Consider the following 20,581-nt stretch of genomic DNA (forward strand, 5'->3'; position numbering starts at 1 on the left):
TATAAAGATGAAAAACACAACTGTTCCCACCCTCAAGGATTTTACAGTTGAATGTATGTGGGATACTGTTTTCTGTACTTTAAAAGGTCAAATATATAGTGACTAGACCTGTAAATTCATTGGTGTGGGGAGTGTCCAGGTAAGATCAACTTACTCTACCAATGAGGGTTGGTACCTTTTTGTAACTATAACCACATTTTCAGGCAGCTTGGTGGTGCAGTAGATGGAGTGTTGAGCCTGGGGTCAAGAAGACTTCTCTTCCTGAGTTCAAATATGGTTTCAGACACTTACTAGCTATGTGACTCTGGGAAAGTCAGTTTGCCTATTTACCTTAGTTTCCCCATCTGTATAATGAGCTGGAGAAAGAATTGGCAAATCACTCCAGTATCTTTGCCAAGAAAATCCCACATGGGGTCACAGAGAGTTAGATATGTAATGATTCAACAATAGTCACATTTTCATGCACTCGTATACATACATAAGCAAACATACATGTATAGTGACTATACTAAGAAAAGGGCAGTCTTACTCTGTTATGTAGGTCATGGAACCCTTTTGCAGTCTATTGATATCTATGTACCTCTTCTCATAACAACAAAATATGTAGAATTACAGAGAAAACCAATTATATCAAGTATAGTTATCAAAATGGTTTTTAAAAGGTCTCTAACTTTGTGTTATAGCTCCTGCTCTATAGCAAAAAGGGAGCTCAGAGGCCATCTAATCCAACTCTTTCATTTTACAGTTAAGGAAACTGAGGCTCAAGAAGGTTAAATGACTCTCCAACTCTCACACAGAGAGTAAGCATCTGCACAGACCTATTTGTGTTTATCCTACTCTCCCTTGTATGACAGTTATTGGTATACTTGTTTTCTGCCCCGTTAGATTGCAAAGTTTCTTGAAAGTAAGACCTTCATGACACAGTGTTGCTTGAAAGGTAATATTATGAATTAAATTGAATTGGAAAGTATGCTGGCAACATGATATCATAAGTGTTAAATCTGAACTACTCCAGAGTGCATTCCTGTATTTTCTTGATTTCAGGGTAGTAGGAAATCATTGTTTCTGGAGAGGGTCTTTAGCTGGCTGCTAGGCTCCATCTTTTCATGGTCCTTAACCTGGCCCAATAGGAGATATTACTAATACTCACAAATCCAAACTCTGAAGTTCATTCCCATGGCCTTGCTTCATAGGAATTATCCATCACCTACAATGCCCTACCTGTTTTTCAAAGCCTATCTGTCTCTGACCTTTCCTTCAAAAACATCAAAACTGACCTGATTCATAAAACCTTGTTAGACCAGTGCCATCTAGAATGATCTCTCCCTCTTCTGAGCTCTTACCATCTACTGCATCACTGGAATTTTGTTTTGTAGTTTCATAGAATTAGAGTTAAAGAGACCTCAGAGGACGTAATATATCACCTCATCTTAAGAGAAGAGAGGCATAGGGAGGTTAAGTGATTTACCTAAGGTCACGTATATAGCAAGGAGCAGAGTCAGGTTTCAAATCTGACTCCAAAATCTCTCTCTCTCTCTCTCTCTCTCTCTCTCTCTCTCTCTCTCTCTCTCTCTCTCTCTCTCTCTCTCTCTCTCTCTCTTCTCTCTCTCTATCTGTGTACGTGTGTGTGTGTGTGTGTATGTGTGTGTGTGTATGTGTGTGTGTGTAGTGTGTGCGTGTATGGTGTCTCCAAGTGGATATAAAAGTCCCTAGAATAAGGGTCCAAAATGACGTCTTGATTTAGGGTTAGAAGGGTCTTTGGTCTAGCTCCTTCAGAATAAGGATAGGGGAAAGAAGAAAGTTATTTTGCAATGGTAATTACTAGATCCTACATGCTTCGGTGGGTTATGACTCACTACTCCAAAACAGCCAACTTGAACACTCCATCTTGGTTTTTGTCTATTCTCCTTCACCAGTTTGATAAGAGGAACTTGGAAGTTTTAGTTGTATGCCATTTGAAATAGTCATGAAATGATCAAAGGTGATTTTTTTCTTTTTTATTTCTACCAATGAATGTAACATTTTAATAGTTATAAGAATTTTATATATATTTATTTTGTGTTTACTTACATGGGAACATCTCCTCCTAAAGTAAACTCCTTTAGGGCAGCAGCTATTTCATTATTGTCTTTGTATATCCATCACTTAGTACAATATCTGGCACATATTCTTATTGATTGATTATTAACAGTTAACTTTGAGATTAGAGAGAGGTGAGACAAGACTCTGTTCAGGCTTAAGGAAATTTACCTAAGTTATATCTAGCTAGCTAGCTATCTGTTGGAGTGTCTATGTGTGTGTGTGTGTGTGTGTGTGTGTGTGTGTGTGTGTGTGTGTGTGTGTACATGTATCTGTCTGTCTATCTGTCTATCCCATCCATCTGTCTAGATCTATTTGAGTATAGGTTGGGATAGATATCTCTTTATTTCTCTATTTCTATAGGGACAGCTAGGTGGCACAGTGGAGAGAGTACTGGACCTGAAATCATCTTCCTGAGTTCAAATCCAGTCTCAGACACTTACTACCTGTGTGACCTTGGACAAGTCACTTACCCTGTTTGCCTCAGTTTTCTCATCTGTAAAATGAGCTGGAAAAGGAAATGGCCAACCCCTCCAGGATCTTTGTCAAGAAAACTCCAAATGGGGTCACAGACTGTTGGATGACTGAAGCAACTAAGCAAAAACTCTATACTATAAAATCAATATAGAGATAGATATGTCTCTCTGTCTCCATATTGATAAAGATGTTTTTGAGAGAGAGATGTCTCCATCTCTCTCTATTTATTTATGATAGATTAAGGGCATTTTAACTTCTTGTGACATAGTCACCTTGAGTCCAACTCAGTGCATTTCTGGGTCATGGCACACATGAACTTCTATCAAGCCAGTTCTTTTAGGACTACAGAGTTCACTCATATCCATCTCTGATTTTCCTCAATATTAAGAGTAAACAAACTCTAGACCTATTTTTTATCCAGGGTGAGAAAGCCCCAAATGCTTATGGAACTATCAGCAAAAATAAAAGTAAGCATGAACGCCAGGGCTATCAAGCCATCTGAGGCAGCTGGATTGCACAATGGATAGAACTGGACCCGGAGTCAAGATGCCCGAACTAGTGGATGCTTTCCAGTAGCTGTGCTGGCCCAGTTATTTAATCTCGAGCTGCCTTAGCTTCCTCATCTGTAAAATGGGGATAATTATAGCGTATACCTTCTGGGGTTCTAATAAGAATAAAATACAACAATATTGGTTAAGCACTTTTCAAAGCTGAAAGCACTATATACATGCTAATTATGATTTGTACTATTGCTGTAACTGTAACTTGTGGCAATCTGTGGTTTCATTCATCACACTGATCGTTTCTGTCTCCTTTTCTGCTTTTCAAGGGAGTGGGGTAGAGGAGGGCAGGGAAAGGAAGCGTCTTGTCAGTCTGCAATTAGACCTGATCATGGCAAAGCAGAGGGAAGAATGCTGAATTTAGAATAAGAATGAAACAGAACAGGAGAAGAAGTGGTGTAGGTGGAAAAATCCCAGATTTCGGGTCAATTACCTTGGTTAAAATCTTCGTTCCTCCAATCACTTCCTGTTTAGTGAAATCTCTTGTTGGGACTTTCTTCTTGGCCATATCTTCACCATGCTGCCTGTAATCAGGCCTTCCTCTTCATCTCAGAAAGTTAATAAACATTGATTAGCATCTGCTTTGTGCCAGGCATTGTGCTGAGTGCAGGGGACACAGAAAGAGGCACAAGGAACTCACAGTCTAATGGAGAAAACAGCAAGCAAACAAATGTATACAAGCAATGTTTTATAAGGGAAATAGAAAACAAATAGGAAAGAGAAGGCACTGGAATTAAGAGGGATTGGGAATACTGTGGTTTTGTTTGGTACATGAAGGAAGTCAGGGAAGCCAGTAGGCAGAAATGAGGAGGGAGAGCCTTCCAGACATGGAAGTAAATTAGAAATAATGTGCGTTGTAAAGAGATAGAATGTATTGTGTGGAACAGCCAGGTGGCTAGTGATAATGAATCAAATAGTAAATAGTGGGGCGTGAGGTAAAAAGGAAGTTTAGGGGAGGTTGGGGGTAGTGTTTAAGGGAGAAGAGTGAGTTCAGTTTGGGACATGTTGAATTTCAGATGTCTACTGGGTTTCCAGTTTGAGATGTCTAAAAAGTGGTTAGAGATTGGAGGTCAGGGGACAGGCAGACTAAAGAATCATTAGCACGGAGATGGTAATTAAATACATGAGAGCTGATGAGACCACCAAGTGCGGTAATGTAGACAGAAAAGAAAAGAAGGCCATTAGTTTCCAACTCTCCCATCTCAGACTCCAGCCCTGGTCCATCCCACCCCTGCAGGCGAGCTTTCACTTTCTCTTGCCTAGAATCCAGCTTAATTGCCACTTCCTAGCTATCTCTGTCTTCCCTCCTCTTTCTCTGATCTCTTTATGTTTTCTCTTTCTTCATTAGAATGCAAATTCCTTGAGAGTAGAGAATATCTTGTTCTCTTATATTTGTATCTCTAACATATAACACAGTGCTTGGCACAGAGTAAATGCTTATTCAGTTCTCTGTTATCTATATGACAAGCCATTTATCACCACTTTGTATCTCAATGCTCTTCATCTATAAAATACAGAGAGTGGAAGGGGCAGCTAGGTGATGAAATGTATAGAGCACCAGTGCAGGAGTCAGGAGGACCTGAATTCAAATCTCACCTCACACACTTGACATTCACTAGCTGTGTGACCTTGGGCAAGTCACTTAGCCCCAACTGCCTCATCCTGGGTCATCTCCAGTCATCCTAATGACTATCTGGTCACTGGATTCAGATGGCTCTGGAGGAGAAGTGAGGCTGGTGATGTGCACAGCCCTCCCTCACTCAAAACAAAGTTAAGTGCAAGTCATGTCATTATTTCTCTGATGGCATGGTCTTCTTTGGCAATGAAGGACAAACACACACATAGAGACTAGACTAGGTCAACCCTAAGGCTCCAATCTATAAGCCCATGACCTGTGTTTGAGTATTGTCTCTCCCTCTTTCACTTTGAGCATTGTCTTCTCATCTGTAAAATGAGCACAATAATACTGGCCCTACCTTCCTCTCATGAATACTGAGATAATGAGCTTGTTAATATATGTGAAAGCTACGTTTCTGTTCTTTCATCAGGGCCATCAATATTTCCTATGAATTCTTGGGAGGGTCCAAATGATTCAAGTGTCTGAAGTGTCAGGATGTTGTACAAATTCAGTAGCATCTCCTTCATGACTCGTCCTCACTTATCTACTGAGTGTTGCCTGAGCACACGAGAAAGGCCTAAGCTGTCTCCAATTTGAACTGACAGTCTCCGCCTCAGGGAATCTGTCTCCGGAAGATTGTGGCTGTGATAGTGCTGTAACTGGCAATGGCTCCAGTGGAGGCAGCGAGTCCTTGGTAAGCAGTGATGACAAGCAGAGCTGTACATTATTCCAATTTGAGCCCTGAGTGAATCCAGATTGCCTCAAACCATGTTCACAATGACAGGTTGAATTAGAATCCTCAGTTTCAGATCAATGGCATTGTTCTCTCTCCCTTATTTCCTCCCCACCTCCCTCACCCCTGAAAAGAGTAGCGGTGATGGAGAGGATGAAGAACTGCCTGCCTAGTAAGGGTTAATACTGGACAAGGGTTGTGAACACTGATCTGATGAACAATCAGACTCTTTTGAAAGTTGGGCTCCCAGGAAAGTAGGGCTTTGTGCAGAGGCCCAATAGGATTTCCCTATCACTCAAAAAGAACACCTAAGCTACTGTATTTCTCAGTTAATATATGAAAAAACAGTGTAGCTGTTTGCTGATCAATATTCCTTCTGGGTCTCCTTTACTACCTTCCTGGCCTTAGCTTCTCAGTCTCGCAGTCTTCTTACATTGTCCCTTTGACCACTGAGACCCCTTTGGAATTTTAGCATCTTCTGAGTACGGTTCTTCAACTGAATATAATTAATTTGTTCCTCTTTATAGCCTTGTAAAATAGGGATGCTTAGTTCCTGGTATTATGTAAATAGTTCAAAACACAGTACACCTAAGGAATAAAAGGAACACCCTCCCTCCCCCCTTTTTTATAGTGAAGTAGAGGAAAACGCACTAAGTTGGAAGATGTGAAATGAAGGGGAAAGATGACTTTATGGCCTATTGGCTAGGACTTTCCGTTTTGACTAATGTCTAACATTATTGTTTTCAGGATAATCATTCCATATGGGAGCTATATAATGGGATTGTGCATTCTGAGGAAATAAGAGAGATCTTGGCAATTCCCTTGTTCTACACAAAAGAACCCTTAGAAGAAGCCTCAAATCTTGGCTCAATTACCAATTGTAAAAGCTTTGTTATACATTTTTTTTTCTGTGCTTAAAATATGCCTTTTAGCACACATACTGAAAAGAATGCTACCAGTTTGTAAAGTGAAATGGCACCTGGAATGAAGGGGAAAAATTTTTATTTCTAGGTTACATAGACAATATCTACCTCAAAACATAAGTAAATTGAAATGTTGCTAGTACAGCACCTTGGTTGACTTAATTGGTTGTGGGTGACTGCATATATGCAGCTTATTTGGAACACTCTTGGAGCCTGGAATTTGGGGGAGAGGAGATTCTAGAAAGTGGGATAAGGATGGAGGAAGAGAGATGGGCAACTACCCGAGCCCATAACTGAAAACTCCAGATTCCTCCCAAAATTCTTCCTTCATTTACAAAAGAGGATTTAAGAGGGAAGGAAACACAGAGGGCCATGTCTGTTCTGTTGATCTGCCCTAGAAACCTGGAATAGTAGAGCAAAGTGATAAAGTCCTACAGGGAAGAAGGAACATCTCCTTGATCAAGTTTATCTCACCCCCATAGTTCATCAAAAATTTCTATGAATTAGGTAACTTATCATCTAAAATGCGAATAGCCTGGAGATTATTAAACTTTATAGTCACCATCTTTGTTATTATTGCCAATAACAGTGATAATAACTGACATTTCTACAGTTGTGTTCAGATTATTTGGAATAAAAATAATTTTGATGTGGTTTCATTTTGTGTTTTAGTACTTACATAATTTCGTATCTATTTACATCAGACTGACTCAAAAGTGTTGCCCTGTCCAAATGAAGCCAGTTGAACTGGTTTTCTCACATTTAGCAAGTTTTTTGACAGGTAAGTGCTGGATTTTGTGCCATGCAAAAATGTTTCATTGATCTCTTTTGATTTGCTTCAGAATTCTGAGTTTTTCTTTTAAGTCCAAGTGAGCCGGGGCATCTTCTTTAGGCTGTCAAACATCAGCCCCAAAAATATTTTGGGTAATTTTTATTTCCAATGGTCCTGAAAGTTCTGATGAATTCTGAGAAATATGTTTTTATACTTAGAAGGAGAATTGTTTCGGAACTGTTAGGAATGCCTTCTGATTGCATTAGGATCATCTTGCCTTATATATAATAAGTATTTGATATATGCTTACTTGAACATTAATTCGGAAAGAGTGGCTAACACTTAGTTCCCAGAATTGCTCAGTTGTTACAGAAATAGCTCTTTTAATGGTTATTGTTGAAAAATCAATAGGATTTTAATAATAATTTACATTATATCATTCATTAATATTTTTCTTTTAAAATTTAAATGCTGGCTGTTTCCATATCCCCTTCCTCTCACAGTGAGAGACATCATGGTCTCTGAACCAAGAAGACCTAGATTTAAGTCTCGCCTATGATAAATATGCTGTGTGACTTTGGATAAGACATTTAAGGATTCAGTGCTCTAGGCAATTCCTCACCTGGGAATATCCTATGTAGATGAAATGACATTCCAGGTCCCTATATCTTTAATTTCCTATACAATCCCCTCCTGCCCACTCATCCACCCAGGGAACCATGTTTCAAACAAAGAAAAGAAAAACTCTTTTTAAAAAGTAGTTAAGCAAATTTATCCATCTGTTAAATGAAGTCCAATATTATTTGGTGCGTTCCCTCACCTCAGCCAAGAAAGGAAGTGTGTTCTTATGTTTCTTCTATTGGACCAAAGTTGGTCATTACAAATTACCCTGCCAGGCCTAGAGGCCTGAGGGCTACCCGAGTCTTACCTTACCTGTCCCAGGTCTTCGGTTGGCCAAACCGGATAAACGTACGAAAGAAGAGACTTTGGAGTCGAACAAGGGTTAGGCTTTATTCAGGGTCCTGGTTACATGTGCAGGGGGAGCTCTTCCTTAGGAGGGAGAGAGAAATCTCCCAAGGAGGCAAAGATCTTACAGTAAGAGATTGGAAGCAGAAGTGGAAGTGGGGAGAGAGGGGAGAGGGAAGAGCGAAGAGAGGAAAAGGAGGAAGAGGCCCCTTCTGTCCTGTAAGGGCCCCTCCCGCGCTAAGAGCGCCTTCAGGCTTTCCTGACCCTAATTAAGCTCTCCGGCCGCGTAGTTTGCACCTGAATACCGTGCCTGTTAGATAACAATAGGTGTGCCCAGATCCGGGTCAGTCTCGAGGGCGGGGATGCTCCTCCCATCACGTTTCTCACGGTAAGAGGCGGAAATACACGAGATTGCTGGGTCTGACTCCTCGATTCCCTGGTGTTATTTTGGGAGGCCTCATGAGAACTCTAAGATTTAGAAGTTCCCACCTTTACCCGCCCGAGACTGTCCACATGGAATTGAGCTTCCACCCCCAACATTACCCTGTCTTCAATTTCGGTTTCTGTTCTTGTTTCCATTTTGTTATAGACATTACATAGATTGTTTGCCTGCATCTGTTTACTTCACCTCACAAACAGTTCATAGAAGGCTTCCCCTCCCTCCCATAGAAGCTGTGACCAGTTCTGTTTTGGATCTAGGCTGGTTCATCCTTCCAAGGACAGCCTGAGAGCCACCCTTACTTTTAGGAGTTTATCTTATTGGTGCTGCACATAGTGGGACCACCCAGTCAGCTTTAGCACTTCGGCAGCTCAGAATTCCGGAGTTCAAGTGATCCACCAGCTTCAGCATCCCCAGTAATAGCGATCACAGGCCTATGCCGCTGTCCCCAGTGGCCATGATTTTCAAGAAGATCAAAAAGAAGAGGGGTGCGTTTTATATTCATTCCCTGCAAAATTTTAGAATAAGTGATTTTAATGTTATTTGTGAATACTTAGAAAAGAAAGAGTAATCATCAACGAATGCTAATGCTCTGGTTCTTTTCCAATGTTCATTTTTGCTACTCACAGGTAGAGGAAATAGATTTCCCTCCCAAGGATTCCTGTTCTCTGGGAAAACAGAGATGAGACACTATACCTGGAATTCACTTAATAGATAAATTTCTAGGGAGACCTAGTTATTTCTGTCAGCTGATGAGAGCTCTCAGAGATGTGGACAAGGAGGTCTCTGGTTCACAAAGTACTTAGAACATTCCCTTTGAGGAGCCCAACAACCTCTTTTAGTAATAACTAGGCCAGTAACCGGGTCCGGTTATCAATCCTAGGTCATTCCTACTGTTTGCCTTTATAGAGTGCCTTAAGCACAGAGGAATGTGTGAGTAATGAGTAGTATTTTCAACTGTATGAATGAATTCAGTTTATTCTTTTTCCTCTCTATATGAAGTTGTGTTCACTGTTTCAGTGTTTTGAGTGCTTCTTCCTTCATTTACCCAATGTGGCTTCTCACACAGAACACACATCAAGAAAAAATACAAACATTTATTAAACACCTAAGAAGTGTCAGGCAAATATTGCCTCATTTTACAAAATATTACTTTACCAATATTATCTTATTTTATGCTTGCATCAACCCTGAGAGGTAGGCATTATTATAATCTCCATTTCACAGTTGAAAAAATTGAGGCATACAGAGGTTAAGTGACTTGTCCAGAGTTATACCTCAAGTAAATATCTAAGACTGAATCTGAACTTGGATCTTCTTGATTTCAGGCCCAGCACTCTATCCACTGCACCCTCTCATTGTGAAGTGTGTTGTCAAGTACACCCAAATTAAATCAAGTCCTAGACGCAGAAGAATGTGGTCAGCCAAACAGACCTGAGGCAGAGGATGGATTTTCCATTGTACTATGTGAGTATCTTTATTGAACTCTTTACCAGTAGGTGAAGATTTTACAAGCTGGTGGACTGCTATCAGCCACACCCATCATCTTTATCATTATTAAATGTAGGAGACGTCTGTCCCCTCTTCAGATCCATCTCCTTTAAATATTATATGTGGGTAATTCGGGCACCCATCATTTTATCAGGACTTTTCTTCACATTATGATGAATGGAAGCTGAATGCTCAAAATGCAATGGAGAAGGGAAGGGGTTTGATGGATATGAACAGATTATAACATGGCAAATGCGAAATTATTTAAGAGAAGAAATATAAAGAATGACATCAGAAAAATATAAGACCAGCCTTCATGTCCCTTTGGTATCCATCTGATACTAAGGGAACACAAAATGTTTCCCGGAATATTATGTGGATATTCTGGTTTTTTTGTTTTTTTTTCTTCTGAGCTGAGCCTTCCTTGGGCTAGTTCTGTAGTACTTGATATTGGAATGAAATGAGATACTTGTGTTCAGCAGTTAAACAAAGATCTACTTAACCATAATAATAGAAGTATATTGAATGAGGAAATTCATTGAAGACACCACCAACCTGATTCAGCAAAGTGCTCTGCCTAAACTGGCCATCTTGGTCCACCAGTCAAGCATCATATAGTACCTGTGGTTACTCACAGTTTTTTTTAATTTTCCGCAACTCAGAAGCGCTATTAATAGCCCCAGTCATTAGCTCCCTCTGTGGATAAGTCTTAAAGATACTTTCAATGCATTTTAACAAGAAACCAAACAAAACAGAAGTAACTTAATTAGAGGTTGGGATACTGCTCCCCAATCCTATTTTGGATTTTCAAGAGATTGGAGAATGGACAGTCATAGACAGTTTTCGACCTTTAATTCTAGGAAGGAGGTTTGTTTGCTTTTTAATCTCAGATCTGCTTGTACATTTTATTTTTCATGATGACCAGTCAGGGTCCTGATCAGGACAGAAGCTCAACTGGGACTTTTACACAAATAGAAGAAAAACAAAAATAGGAAAATGAATGGGCTTCACATAGAAGTGGGGTTCTATTAGACAGTGCACACTCCATCATATAACTATTTCTTCTTCCTACATCATCATTACAAAAGGAAACAAAACTCAGCAGAGGCCTGGAATGTCAGGAAAGCCAAGAAGGGCCATCTGACCCCTTAGCTCAACCAGCCTAAGCAGAAGCAACAGAGTGTCTGAATGACTACTGAAGAGGAGCTTCTGGAATCACACTGGGCAAGGGAAGATGTGATTGTAGAATCAAACTGAGAGGGAGAAATGTGGGACTGAGACAGATAACAACAAATCCTTGGCTTCCACCTCACTCCCTTCCAAGGAGTAGGTTCATTGAGGTCCTGAAATTGTAGAGTTGTTCTCTCTCTCTCTCTCTCTCTCTCTCTCTCTCTCTCTCTCTCATCATATATATATATGTATGTATTTAAATTTACATAAGCTAGATCAGGGGTGGGGAATCTGTAGCCTTGAGGCCACATGTGACCCTCTAGGTCCTCAAGTGTGGCCCTTTGATTGAATGCAAACTTCACAGATTGTCCTGTGAACTTGTTTTGTATGAAATTCAGTACTGATGGGGCCACATGTGGCCTCGGGGGCTGCAGGTTCCCCACACCTGAGTCAGATGTGCATATAATGGGACAGTACTGTAACTTATTTGCTTTAGCTTAAGAGGAATGGTTCACTCCTACATTAACATACAAAAACTTTCTAATGATTTTCCAGAAGATCTCTCAAGAACCAAGTCAGAGACCTCCATAATAGCTCTGAAAATAAGCTCTTTAAAATAATAAACTTTTTAAAGTCTTTAACATGACTAGTGCTAAAAATTCTATTTAGTATTATAGTTGAATAACTGTATTAAACAGGAGAGATGGCTGTCTACTTTTTAACAACAGGGTAAGACTAGTATATTTAATAAAAATTTAATAAAAATAGTCCCCAAGCAAAACTATCTATTACCTTAGTAAATTTAAAACAAGTTAGACAGAAGCAACAAGTACCACTGATGGGTCTAATCCCTTGAAGTCCTAGACATTCCTGCTCTCCTACAGAGAACAAAGATTTGGCGCTTTAAGGTCTTGTAAAAATTCACATTGAAGAAAAAGGTCATAGCTCTTTTGTTTTATCTACAGAAAATGTTATTGAATGCTTTTAAGAGAGAACCTAGGCTAAGAAAAGAGTGTCACTCAATTCTCTCCTCCTGCAGGATCAGAATTCCAAAGGCTAATGAAGACTGGGTTCCAATTAGTGTTCGTTTATGCTCAGTGCCAATGTTCATCTCGTGACCCCACCATGTGGTGCTGCTTCATCCAAATACAGACTTCACATCACCTTCTGAACACATACTATAGCAGTGAAAAATACTCAGTTGTCACACAGACATTCTCTCTGCCAAGTCCTGAGATCTGATAGACACCAAAGGGCAATTCCTTTGTTAGCTGGGATAACATTGTAATTGTTAATGTAGCCCCCTCCAGCTTGAAGCTGGGCCACCACTCTGTGAGGCTGCTGGATACCTCTTTGAAGACATCAGCTGCAAGTCCAAAGGCAGTGTCATTAGGTCTCTTGAAGACCTTGGCCTCTGTATCAAAGGGCAAAATGTACATAATTGGTCCAAAGATCTCTTCCTTCACACTGATCATGTCATCATCGCAGTTTTCTAGTACATGAGGTTTCTTGTGTAGTCGTTCTTTAGCCTGGGATCCTCTGGAACCCACAAGTCTCTACCACACAGCACTTTAGCACAATTGAAGAGAGAGATGGGAGAGCTGGTTCAGATGTGAATGAGTTCACTTAGACCTTCTCTTTAGCCAAAGGGAGTTTTATTGATGAAAGCAGTGGGCTAGCCCTGGAAGAAGGACTAACAATTTACAGAGGAATAGGGGCTTGTTTTTTTAAGGACAAGATAAGCGAATCTTATGACTCAGGATGGGTGACAGGAGACAAGGAATTTCACAGTCCAGGATAAGGGAGAAGTTTTAAGTTATTTCAAAATTAGGGGAGACTTTAAGGTGCCATGGAAAGAGCAACTCAACAAAGAGCCTTTGTACCAAGAGACTTAAAGACACCTTTAGAGGATAAATCAGGGAAAGGGCAACTCAACTTTAAGGTACCTTTGTATCAGCACCCTAGTTCTTTGCCTGTTTGATGAACCTAAGGATACCTTATAGATGCAGTATGTTGATTAGGGGGACCATTTTTGTGTCCTCCAGAAAGGAGTCCCCAGTATTTATCCTTTGGATTCATTTTATTGCATCCACTGTGAATTCACTCAGAATTATCATGCCATTACAGCAAATCTCACCTTGAGTGAGGAGCCAGGTCATCAGCGCTCCCTTCATGGCTTCCTCTGTATCGCATCCTAGAAGATGATAAGGGGAGATTTGCCTCTAAGGTCCAGGGGAACTTTAGTGGACACCTCCATGATCTTGCCTGTGGGCCCATTCCCAGTGAAAGAAACTCTGGCCAGATCATGATGCTGGTACAGAAACTGGCCTGTAGCAGCCCACCTTGCACCACATTGAAGAGCCCAGGAGGGACTTAGTGTTAGTATAGATTTCAGTCAATAGCAACGCTGTTGAAGGGAGAAGATTTGAAAACCAGAGTGTTTTGGCCAAAGCTGGGGCAGCCTTCCAACGTCCAACTAGCAATCTGCAAAGGGTAGTTCTAGGCTCCAATTCCAACACATACCTCCAAGAGTTTCCTGTCTGGTGTATTGGATGATCCACCAGGCAGCTGGACATGCTTACCTGCCATGGAACCAGCCAAGCCTACATAATACTCTAAGCATTGCCAAGAAGTAGCAATATCTAATTGAGCCTCAAAGATAGCTTTCCCATTGTTGATGATCTCCACAGTAGCTATTTCATCCTTCTATTCTCTAATTATCCTGGCAGCTTCCAGAAGGATCAGGGAATGCTCCATGCCTGATTTTTTCCTCCATATTTTAAAAGCCATTTTTGAACATTGAATTGCCAAATCTACTTCATTCTCTTCATAACAAAGGAAAGGAGCTGTTACTCAGCTGGTGGCCTGAATGAAAGCCTCCTTGGTGCAGGCATCCACGCTCCACTCAGCTCCTGCCACTGTAATTGAAGGGCTGCAAGACCATGAAGCTGCCAGTGTTCATAGTGGAGCAGCCAGAAGGCAGGAATGCTCTGAGAATTGCAATTGAGGCACAGAGGTCTGCTTGGAGGAAGGAAGGAATTTTTTCACTGATGAATATATCATATTCATGAAGCGCCAGTGGAAGACCTCAGTGGAGGACATGAACTTTAGCAGGGATAAACGTAAAGTTCTGAATTTAGATTTTTAAGCAACCAATTATTTAAGGATAGATAAGTAGTGGTGGTCTGATTAAAAGTAATTCATATTAAAAAAGGTCTGAGGGTTTAAATGGATTATACTAACTAAAAGCCAGTACTGTATTTCATATGCTGAAAAGAGTAATCTAAATTTAGATTTTGTTAATAGAAGAATGGTGTTCACATCAAAGGAAAAGTTCATTCCACTCTAAACGGTGTTGACCAGACCACATGTGGTACATTGTTTTGGGCTCTATATTACACTTTGAAAAGGACATCCCTTGCCCACCAGTTGGGAAATAGGTGAATAAGTCATGGTATATGATTGTTATGGGATATTATTGTACTATAAGAAATGCTGAGAGGGATGGTTATAGAAAAAATCTGAGAAGTCCTATATGAATTAACACAAAGTGAAGTGAGTAGAACCAGAAGGACATTGTACTCAGGATTAGTGGTGTTGTACCAATGGATCATATGTGAAATATTTAGTTCCTTTGATCAGTACAATGATCCACCACAGCTCCAAGGGACTCATGATGAAAAATGCTACCCACCTCTAGAGAGAGAATTGATGAACTCTGAGTGTAAAATGAAGCATAATTTTTTTCACTTTATTTTTCTTGCTTTTTTTTGGCAACATGGTTTATATGGAAATGTTTTGCATGACTTCACACATAAAATTGATATTATATTGCTTGCCTTCTCAGTGGGTGGGGTAGGTACTGGAGGGAGAGAATTCAAAACTCAAAATTTTAAAAAAAAGAATGTTTAAAAAAATAAATGAACAAATAAATAATTTTTAAAAAGTAGACTCATTTTTATATACCTTCCAAGGACAGAACTAATGCTAATGTATAGAAGAAGGCTTTAACTCAACAGATACTGTTTGTAACAATTAAAGTAGCTCATTAATGGAACTTGCTATACCATTCATTGTGCAAAAAGAAAGACAATCAAATCTCTCAAGGAGCTTACATACCAATAGGTGGAAGCAGAACACAAAATGTGAAAAGCAGCGAAGGAGCAGAGAAATTCTCCATGTTGAGGCATGGTGTCAAGAGAGCCTAAAAGTCAATAGTAGAGTCAGGAGGAGAATGATATTTGTCTGTCCTGGTACTCTCACCAAACAGAGGCCCTCAGAGGAATTTACCAGTAAGAGAAGGTAGGTATCTGTATCACGAAGTCAATATTCACAGCACCTAGAGCAACTATGAATATGCCAATGTAGTTCTGAATTGCAAAGTATAACAGGCTCTCCCTATAGAAGGCAGAAGAAAAACATTAATTCAGACACCAGAAAGACAAATCCCAACACCAGAAAGGCAAATCTGTCATAGTGACCAAGAAGTCAATAAACATTAACTCTGCAGCAGACGAATCCATTCCCAAGCCTTTCCCCTTGCTGGGGCCTTCGCGCAAGCAAACACTGACAAGACCAGCTGTACCTGCTTGCCTTTGTCCTCTCTCTTGTGCCCTAATCACTCTCACCATCGTCCTCCCTGTTCTGCTCCACCCGTTCAGCAAGTTCCTCCCACCACATGTGACTTAGGCTCTTATATGATTTAAGCTGGTCACATGGGCCTATTAATGAATGGGAAAGAGCTTCCCATTTAAATTGCCATTACAGTATGGTAAGGGATGTTCCAAAGTAAGAAGACCATAGAGGAAGATGGGTATTCCAGTCTGATGAGCTCTTGGAAACTGAAGGAAATTTCAGAGTGAGGCTGCAGGTGAGGCATGGTGATAAAAGTTGGGAAAATCTGAAATGGAGTCAGGAGGGGAATTGCATTGGAAAGGGGAGGGGATGAACTTGGTCTCGAGATTGTTGGTAAATAATTCCTTGCAGTTCTATCTTAACCTGGTCTATGACTGTCAGTTGCCAAAAACAATAATCCCACTAATGTTCCCATTAGGACATCTTTTGTAACTCCTGTAGGTAAGATTAGAAATAAAATTTGGTTCAGTACCGCAACATGAATGACTCAGGTGAACATAATATTTTAGTAGAGGGCAGATTAAATTAACTATTGTTAAAATTCTTTATGAGGATGTGGAACAACTCCAAGATCCCATTTACAATCTGGCCTCCTTGGCATAAAAATTTCAAAAGCTAAAGAGGTCAAATAAAAGTCTTGAAAACACGCTGTTCATGTTTTAATTGGAACTATAATTTCCCCATAAAACAAGAGTTAACTGAAAAAGACAATTATTGTTAGATTACTAGATCAGCTAGATCAGCTACTTCTCCATCCCTTAAAACCTCAACATATATGAGATGATTAAAAATGTAGTAGAAATCTAGAACCTAAATATCTTATTTTTACTTGTTTTACTTATTTTTACAAAGCAGCACTAATTTTTAAAGGGAATATGTAGTAGAAAAAAACAAAACAATAGAGAATTGTATTCATCAAGAGGATGTTTGTTCTCTTTTCAATTTCCTGTGTAACATGTTAGCTAACATTTATGATACCAGAGACAAGTCATTCCAATTGTAACAGAACACCAGAGCCAGCCCTGAGCAACATGGCAAAGTAAGTGAATTTTATTTCTTCTTTATCTTTTCTTCACTTTCTGGATCATTACTACTCCTTTTCTTCTTTCTCTGGTTACCCAGTATTCCCCATTATGATGTCCTGCTAAGGGGCCACCCCCAAACAGCAACTCATACTAAGTCTAAACAAGGCTCTTTTCCTTCCTTATGATCAAAATATCCTATATGCCATTTGCACAAGTCTATATTTTTTGACAATTTGATGAAATTATTCATACTATCTATTTTTTATATTTCTAAAAATTTTATCTATTTTAAATATTTTTTAAAAAATGAATCCCAAGTTCTCTCCCTCCCTCCCATTCTTCCCCCATCCATTAAGAAGTTAAGCAATATTATATCAATTATACATGTGAAATCATGCAACACATTTTCATTTTAGCCATGTTGTGAAAAAAAGTCTTTCATCAAAAGTCTGTTTTGCTTCTGAGTACTGCCTTCCTTAATATGCCCTTCCTTTTATTACCCCCCCACTTTTTTCTCTTTTCTCCTTCCCCTCCTACTTCCCTAGTAAGATAGATCCAATTCTGTGTGTATGTCTATGTATACACACATATAATGCATATGTATATTATATTTGTGTATATATGTTCATATGTATGTATGCACACATATATGAACATATATACACATACATACATATATATTATATATTCTTCCCTCTTTGAACCACTTCAGATGAAAATAGGGCTCAAGTATTACCCAATCTCATATATGTGCACATATACACATATGTATTCATGCACACATATATGCATATATATATATATACTTATATACATATGTATATATTTTTCCCTCTTTGAACCAGTTCAGAGGAAAGTAGGTTTCATGTATTACCCAATCTCTTTCCCCACCATATTTCCTTCCACTGAAAAAATTCTCCCTTGCACACTTCTTTTATGTGAGATAATTTTTCCCATTCTTCCTCTCCCTTCTTCCTTGTTCCAGTACATCCTGCTTTCTCACTGATCCAAGTTTTTGAGATCATCCTGACATAATCAACTCACTCCCATGGCCTCTGTCTATACACAGTCCTTCTAACTTCTCTAATAATGATATAGTTCTTAGGAATTACATGCATCTTCTTTTCATACAGGAATATAAATAGTTTAACCTTATTGAATCTCTTATGATTTCTCTTTCATGTTTACTTTTTTGTACCTCTATTGAGTCTTGTATTTGAAAATCATATTTTCTATTCAGCTCTGGTCTTTTCATCAGGAATCCTTGAAACTCTTATATTTCTTTAAATGCCTATTTTTCCTCCTGAAGGATTATATTCTGTTTTGCAGGACAAGTCATTCTTGGTAGCAATGCTGATTCTCCTTCTGGAATATCATCTAAGCTTTCCACAGTTTAACATGGTTGCTGCTGTCTTGTTTGATCATGACTGTGACTCCACGATATTTGAATGATTTCTCTCTGACTTCTTGAAGTATTTAAATTTTTCCTTTGGAGCTTTGGAATTTGTAATTTATAATGTTCCTGGCAGTTTTCATTTTGGGATCTCTTTCAGGTCGTTATCAGTAGATTCCTTCAATTTCTATTTTACTTTCTGGTTCTAGGATATCTAACTAGTTTTCCAAATGATTTCTTGAAAGTATCTAGGCTTCTTTAATCTTGGCTTTCAGACAGTCTAATAATTCTTAAATTACCTCTCCTCAATCTATTTTCCAGGTCAGTTATTTTTATGATGAAATATTTTACATTGTCTTCTTTTTTTCATTCTTTTGACTATTTTTTTGTTTTTTGGTGTCTCATAGAGTCATTAGTTTCCACTTGCCCAATTTTAATTTTAAAGGAATTATTTTCTCTATTGAGATTTTGTACCCCTTTGTCCATTTGTCTCATTCTGTTTTTAAGGTGTATTTTTTGCCAGTATTTTTTGTGCCCCTTTTACCAAACTATTATGTCTTTTCATAATTTTATTGCAGTGGTCTTATTTCTTTTCCCAATTTTTCTTCTACTCTTATTTGATTTTGAAAATCATTTTTTAGGTTTTTTGAGGAATTCTTGTTGGACTTGTTCCAATCCATAAGCTTTTTTCTTTGAGGTTTTGCTTGTAGCTGTTTTGACATCATCTGCTCAGTTTGTGTCTTGATCTTCCATGATCCATAATCTTTCATAATCTACCATGTCACTGTAGCACCAATGTGATATTCACAGTTCTTACAGAAGCTAGGAATTTGCTGGCACAGTTCTGAATCACAAAATACAACAGACTCTCCACATGGAAGACAGAACCAAAACATTCAAAGACCAGAAAGCTGAATCCCAACCAGAAAACCAAATCCATCATAGTAACCAAGAAATCTATACACAATAAAAATGCAGAAGGCAACACTAGCCCCAAGTCTTTCCTCTGATTGGCTTCCCACAAACCAGTTCCCTTAAACAAATCACAAACAAGCTCTCTCAGTCATTCTAGTTGCTGTCCCAGCTGTCTGCTTTCTCTGTCCTTCCCAGTTCTTACTAGTCTGACCAATTTCCTCTCAGCTCTGTTCCACCCTTTTGATAAGCTGCTCTTACCACAGACTCATTTAACTTAGACTTTCTTGGGGCTCAAGTAGGTCACATAGGCCTATTAATGGATGGGAAAGACCTTCCCATTAAGCAAAAAGTACATTAACAATACAGTCACCATGGTAGATTTTTGTGGTCAGGTTCCTTATTTGTTGTTTTCTCATTTTTCTAGACTATTTTTTGACTTTGGACTTTACATTAAAGTCCAAGTGTTCCTGGAGTGCACAGGGGCAGAGGGAGGAAGAGACTGTCACAAACTTCAGACCTTTATGTACTGTTGATTTCAGAGCTAGTTCTAGGGTTTTGGAAGCTTTTGGTGCTTCCAGTGTGGGTGATCTGGAGGAAGGAAAGCTCTTGTTATTGTTCTCCTGGTCTGAGCCCTGGTCCTTACTCAGGAAGGGCCCTGGACCCCTTGGAGTCAAAAGCAATACTGTTCATCAGAGACCCTGTTCCTTTGTGACTGTTAATGTTCCTCTCTGTCCTGGAATTGTCCCCTGGAAGTGAGTATAGGCAATGGAGTTGCTTAATAGCACCTGCCATTTGCCCAGTGCTGGCGTAAGGGTCTGTTACAATCTCTTTCTGTCCAAGTGTCTAATCTTCTTAACATCTCTGGCTTGAGAGCTCTTGAGAGTGCTACTGTTGCCTTTGCTGCCTCCAAGGCCCACAGCTGGTGATGCCGCCATGTGGACTCTGGGCTAGCTCCCACTGCAGCGTGACAGATCTCTCCTTCTGAACTTCTAAATTGTCTTGGGCTACAAAAATTTCTCATCCTGACATTTGATTTAATCTTATGCTTCAGTAGTCAACTTAAGGCTTTATTTTAAGATTGTTTGGAAGGGAATGTTGGGAAAGTTCAGTTGCTTCCTCTGTTTCACCATCTTGGCTCCACCCCTGGACATCAAGCTAGTCTTTCTAGGTCAACTATTAATAGCTCAATTTTTTTTTTTTATGTTGCCAGTTAAGAGGCTTTCAGTTTAGTGGCTGTTGGGATTCATGAGTCTTTAGGAAAGTCAGAATCAAATTCCTCAAAGATGGCCTTAATTATTATTAGAAAGGTCAAAGGACATAATCACTAATATGCTTTTCAGTTTCATTCCTGATTTTCTCTACCATGCCACAGAAATCTTCTCACC

At 39.4% G+C, this 20,581-nt stretch overlaps 1 pseudogene; it reads right to left on the reverse strand.

Annotated features, from left to right (window-relative positions):
• Positions 1 to 12,366: 12,366 nt before the first annotated feature.
• On the reverse strand, positions 12,367 to 20,131 carry LOC140508055 (4-trimethylaminobutyraldehyde dehydrogenase-like; annotated as a pseudogene).
• Positions 20,132 to 20,581: the final 450 nt, after the last annotated feature.

Source organism: Notamacropus eugenii, chromosome 5, assembly GCF_028372415.1.
Source record: "Notamacropus eugenii isolate mMacEug1 chromosome 5, mMacEug1.pri_v2, whole genome shotgun sequence".
Classification (NCBI taxonomy): Eukaryota; Metazoa; Chordata; class Mammalia; order Diprotodontia; family Macropodidae; genus Notamacropus; species Notamacropus eugenii.